The sequence below is a fragment of the Kryptolebias marmoratus genome, linkage group LG18, assembly GCF_001649575.2.
Source record: "Kryptolebias marmoratus isolate JLee-2015 linkage group LG18, ASM164957v2, whole genome shotgun sequence".
Taxonomy (NCBI): domain Eukaryota; kingdom Metazoa; phylum Chordata; class Actinopteri; order Cyprinodontiformes; family Rivulidae; genus Kryptolebias; species Kryptolebias marmoratus.
In genome coordinates, this window is record NC_051447.1 from 15,027,184 (window position 1) to 15,033,183 (window position 6,000).

Sequence of the window (6,000 nt, forward strand, 5' to 3'; positions counted from 1 at the left end):
TTTCCCTGATTTACATCCACCCCCACAGTCCACTATCCCATTTTCACCTTCTCTGCCAATCCCAAATGAGCTACACAATGAAGGTTACCAATAGGGAATGAGCCAAGTCCCTTTGATTTTTGCCTCTACCCCTTCGACTGCTCTAAGTGCCCAGGGTAAAGACCCGTGGAGGTTTCCCCTGTTTGCCCACTCACAGGGATGACAGTTAGCAGGCTCAAAGAAACCATTTGGGGATTGAAAAAGGAATGACAAGGAGTCTCTGATTTACGACAAAAAATCAATTTCAAACTGGAAATGTGAGCAGAGGGCTGTTCAGTCCAAACTGCAGCTTCTTTAAAGTAGCCAAAGATACGCCTAATTGCTAAAGATTTTTTTTTCTTTTTTATATATATTACAAATGTGTCTACAGAGCTAGTATGGCTTGCAGTGTTGGGGCAATTACACTTTTTTTTTTTTTTTGCAATGATTAGAAAGACTTCTTTGGGCCAGAAGATATGCAGTAAGGGTTCATCTTTGAAGATTTAACTGAGTACTAGACAAATTAAGAACTAATATTTAAATCTCTTTTAGGTGGAAGAGGGAATATAGCCTCTGCTTTACTCTAGAAAGTCAAGGCTGCTGGGGAGGTCAACTTGGTTCTAGAGCTAAGTTACTCTGCATCTTTATTTCTGCCCAAATTTCACAGTTATATGTTTATCTACAAAGGTGCTACTTTATACATTTTCTGCTTCAAGAACAATAGTTTTGTGTACACTAATTATTTCATTTCTTTATCAAAAAAATGCAACGATAATGATGACCTGGATGCAGGTGCATGGAGCAGAACTTTGGAAAAACACATCATCCGCTACTTTATGCCATTTTAGAGCATATATTTGATTTTTTCCTCACCATTTTTGTGGGTTTTAAAGCAAGAAAATTAGAAAAAATGTACTAATACTCATGTTCTATGGATGCCAAAGATTTATTGACCAGAATAACCACCATTAGTCATAGGGGAAATAAAATGGATGACTTGTACTACATGACTTTCCTGAACTAACCTACATAATGACAAACACCAAACTAATTAGAGTAAATAAAAATATAAAATTGTGACTTCCTAAATAATTTGCTAATAAATTTAAACATTTAAATGTTTAGTAACAACACTTTAACTTTGTTTAATCTGATTGTGATGTTTTAAATCATGTAAAAAGCTGCCTACTGAAGTTTTTATTAATCTAAACATAAAATATATATTTTCCTTAAACAAAATATTTGTATTTCACTAAAGGCAAACTCCATCAACAGTTATGAACACATTATATCTATGATCACAACATCAGGTATGCAAGAAGAGCACTGAAAACTGATTCACTTACCACTTTGCGCCTCACACTGTGTGTTGTCTTCTTTTTTCTATGGGAACAGAGTGTGCATATTTCATCCTAGAGAAGAATAAAAGAACGAGAATAGGTCTAAAATATGAACAAAACGCTGAAGAATAAAACCAGCCTTTGTTGTCTCTTTTTTTTCCCCTTCTGCTGTATCTGTATTGACAAGAATAAGATTAAAGCTACTATAACTTCCATTCATTTGACTCAGTTGAGCTTTGGAACAGATCTTAATCAAGACATCAACAATATAAATACAAAAACCTCAAATCTGAGCTTGAGCACATTTGCCCGCCAGAGTGCATATCATAACTTCTAAGTGAGAGTAGATTGAAAATCCTTGGGGTGTGAAGACCAAACAGGCACAACTGAGAGGTTGCCCAGTGGAGGGGGAATTCTATCAATGTGGACAAGATGAAGATTTGTTACATTGGAGGAGAAATGGAAACCCCGTGACCCCCACCAGCCGCGACATTCACCTAAATGCGTTTGGCCGAAAAACACTGCAACACCTCCAACCAAAAACAAAGCTGGCAAGTTCGACTATATTTAGGCAACTGAGGCTTTGAAAGACTTTCGCTATGAATGATAAACACTTTACAGGTTTACGATTCGACAGAAGGACAAGAAGGGACACATTCAGATACTTACCCTGAGGGAGAAAACTTGCTGTTGTTGTCGTTCGTCACAGGGATGGGGTAGGAGTCCAGCGATGTCAGCTCACTAAGACAAGAAAAAACAAAAACAAAAACAAAAACATTTAAAACTAGACCAAATCCATTTTCATTTCTTCCTTTAGCACATTCACTGCTGTTGCAGACAAGTGTGGGCTAGATGGCACATTGCATAACTATTTTCTCTATGCTGTGTAGGTGAAAGCAATAAATTTTGAAACAACAAAGTGCACCTGGATTTTGCTGTGAAGCTTGAGTTTGTGTGTGTATTTAAGTGCATGCACCAACAGGCAATGTACAATATAAGCACAACACCACCACCACCCCGGTCCACACACACACACACACAGACTGCTGCTCCCTCCCTCTAAAGTTTAAAGGTGCCGTGCCTGCGAGGCTCAAGCTCTCAATGCAAAGTAAATCACACTGTTAACCTGACATGATTGATTTTCTCATGTACCCTCATTCAGCTGCCTTTACTGAAACACACGTGCAGCACAGTATGAATGATTTTCTTTCTTTGTGCGTGTCTGTGTGTGTGTGAATCAAAAGAACAGCCAAAGTGTACAACACAACAGCAGCTACTGATGACACCGGACATTTTCCTGCAGATGCATCAAATTTAAAAAGGAAAAAAAAGGAAAAAATATATATATATTAATTGCTTCAGAGAATGATGGAATCAAACTTCTGCTGCTGGGGGTACGAGGGGCACAAAGTGGGCTGGATGTTCCTTTCTGAGATGTGTGTGTGCGCGTTTCGCTTTTATTCTCCCAGAATTCCAATGACCCCTACAGGCAACCAGCGGCTGCTGAATGCTGAGGAATGTGCTCTCTGAACTGTACAAAAAGCCCTCAGCTCAAAGGGAACAGCTGAAAACAAAACATGCCAACTGCTATAATTTTTCACTGTTGTGAGTTTGTGGAAAATGTTGCACCGGCTGCTCAGCAACATTTACTCAAAAACAAGGATAAGAGGCCTTAAGATGAGGGAGGGTGGACAGAATCCAGTGGACTCCATGTAGGGAAAATGTTTAAGAATCAAATGATTGATTTGGTTATATTTTATTTATTTATTTATTTTTGTAAATTCAGATTTATCCTTCTCAAGAGCTTATCTGTGTGGGATGAGCAAATATTGTAGTGAAGTAATAAAACAGTTTTTTAATGTCCTTTAGCTCTTATGTAGACTTCAACACCTCTGGGCTGTGCAGATGTCATATTTTATTCACTAGAAAGCATTCGGCATGCTATTAGTCTGTATGACCTCCAATTTGTGGGGATTTACAAATACCACACATGTCTTTCTGCAAAATATATTGGTAAATTCTATCAACTTATAAATATGGCAAATACATTCAAGTATTCATGAAGGCCTAATAAGGCTATAGGCTAATATTTACATAAAGAACCCGCACGCTAAGTCAAGATAAACTATTTAAGGCCCAGACCACAAATACCTCCACAGTGCAGGAAAAAGGAGGGTCCTGCCATGAAAGAGGACATTATGCTAACAAGTCAGATTACTGTACACAATAACTTTATCTTAAAAGTAAATACCATCCTTGGTGGGGTGTTATGGAAAGTCACAAGCAATATTTCTGTGGGGACCAAACGCTCCTTATCAGCATTAGTCGAGCAATTCAGGCCCGCCCGAAGAAAGATGAGTCTTCAAACTCATTCTATTCATGGTCAGACGTGTAATTACCCTCAGCTCACAGTCTAGACGTAACCGCTTTCACAGTATTTAAGACCCCCCCCCCTATGCAACGCACGGACGCTCTCTCCTACCACCAAGCCCCGCACGTTAAATCTGTGGGCAGATAAATTAGCGAAGAATGCAATAAAATAGACACAATGAGAGGAACTTTATCCTCCCTGCTGCTAAATGAGATTTCTTTGAAATGCAGATCAGTGGCTCTAGATTAGTGAATTTTAGCTGCTGTCAACATCATAACAAAATACAAATGCGATTGTTCGCCGCTGCCTTATCTCCTTGCTTCCATCTGCTGGCTGCTTATTTACCCCCCCCCTGATTTACTATGCAGATCTAAATAAGTCGCATCAAAAGGAGGGCTTACTGCACAATGCCTTCTTAAGCTTCTACATCAAGGTATTTGAAAAACCGGTAGTCACATGAAAAGGCTGCCCATCAAAGGCACATCTCTAATGAACTCTCCCATATCAGAGGGGGCTTGTGGGGCCTGGTTTTAATGCCGTCTGTGCGGTGAGAGAGGAGCAGACCTGCGAGACAGACCTACCAAGCCATGGCAGTGGAGGGAGGAGGAGGAGGAGTGGGAGGAAGGCCTCAGTTATCAGATGAGATTAGCTCAGAAGTAGGGCTAGTTTTAGGTCTTCCATCCATCTAATTTTTAAATGCAAGCTGACGGTGGCTGTCAATGAAAAGAGGTACGAGATTAAAACAACAGAGTACGAGAATGGCGTTTTGTGAATATGCAAAAGTTCTTTTGTTTTGATTTGACATAGAAATGGCATTTTAGGAGGCCCAAAATGGTATTTGTTTTAAAACTGGTTCCAGAGTGAAAAAGTCATGAACTGCTACCTTTGCATTAATGTGTAGACGGCCAAAACCCGACCTTTTGAAAACGATGATGTCATAGCTCCACCTCTTGCCTAACCTACAATGTAAATATGATGGATGTAACAACTACAATGACAGATTACATATCTGTATTTGTGTTGCAGTTGCTAAATGCTAAACTACAGAAAAAGCCTTTGTATTTTGTATTACTTCGATGAGCAGACAGGGCTGATTAACAATAACCAATAATGAACATTCTTTGTCAAAAAAAAACTAAAGCAAATGTTGCAGAAAAACACCAACAATATAAATAAAGTATACTTTTGGGAAATGGGAATAGTTGTAAACACTTGTGTTGGAATTTAGCCTGATACGTTTTGAACATTGTGAGGAAAACCCTTCCCTCCAGCCATCCCTCGCTGGATACTGCGCCTGATAAGCATCCAATATTTCCATGTATTTGAACTGACACGACTCCCAGCAGTCTTGTAGTTTAATGGAACACAAAGTAGACGTTCCACTTCGTCGTCAGTCCTCAGAAAGAACTTGGTTTTTATTCTTCTATTCGCCAACCCTGTCAGTTTACAGTTTGTCCCCGCCGTGTAAGCTTCGTACACATGCTCCATGCCTCGTTTCCTGTTTTAGGTGGCAGCGTTACAGTGCCACATACATGCCTGGCATAGTTATTTCACCGTTTTAAGCCATTAAAACATTTCTAGAAACTGTGTTGTTTCGGAGGATATCTTTTTTAGAAGTGGCAAAAAAAAAGATTGTTCTGTAAAAACAGAATTTCTGTGTGCACAAGTAAATTTTATTGAAAAAAAAAAAATCCCCAAAAACCTCTTAATTAAAATGGCAAAATTCAAAAGATTCTATAAAACAAGAGAAAATCAAACTGTCTGAATAGGTATCTGTTATGAATAGTGGATCAATCAGATGATTAGAGGAAGAAAAAGAGAAACAGAAACACAGTCTACTATCAGTCTGCTTCTTCCCAGGACTTCAAGCAGCTTTGATAGTCTTAACAGAGCTTTTTCAATACACTCCTGCAATAACCTTTAATTTCATGGTGTATTTGTTGCATTCAGCACACGGGACGGATTACAACTGACAATCTCCAGACTTATGCGGGAAAAATAAACTGCATGGAGAGATCATGATTCGTAACCCCCTCACCAGCAGCACCATCCTGCTTTGTAGCCCCTACGTCTGGATGAAGGGAAGACCCCCACCAACGAGCCTGCAGTTTACCAGTGAACAATTAGCCCCGGAGCACGAGCGGGCCCAGCGCTGGCACATGTGGTTAAGAGGCGAGCGCTGCAGGAGAGCGCCAGATGATGAAGGGATGAGAATGGGAGGAGGTAGAGGACACTGAGTGGGTGGAGGGGGGGGGGGGGGGGGGGGGGGGG

At 40.0% G+C, this 6,000-nt stretch overlaps 1 protein-coding gene across 4 annotated transcripts in view; it reads right to left on the reverse strand.

Moving 5' to 3' along the window:
• Nucleotides 1-6,000, reverse strand: part of foxp2 (forkhead box P2) — a 106,216-nt gene that overhangs the window by 94,833 nt on the left and 5,383 nt on the right. For 3 of the 4 annotated variants that reach the window (XM_017424861.3, XM_017424859.3, XM_037981163.1), the window contains exons 2-3: nucleotides 2,028-2,099; nucleotides 1,365-1,430 (exon numbers count right to left, since the gene is read on the reverse strand). The gene's annotated coding sequence lies outside the window, so the exon portion shown is untranslated. The remainder of the gene's footprint in view (nucleotides 1-1,364; nucleotides 1,431-2,027; nucleotides 2,100-6,000) is intronic. The other variant, XM_037981164.1, reaches the window with a different exon arrangement.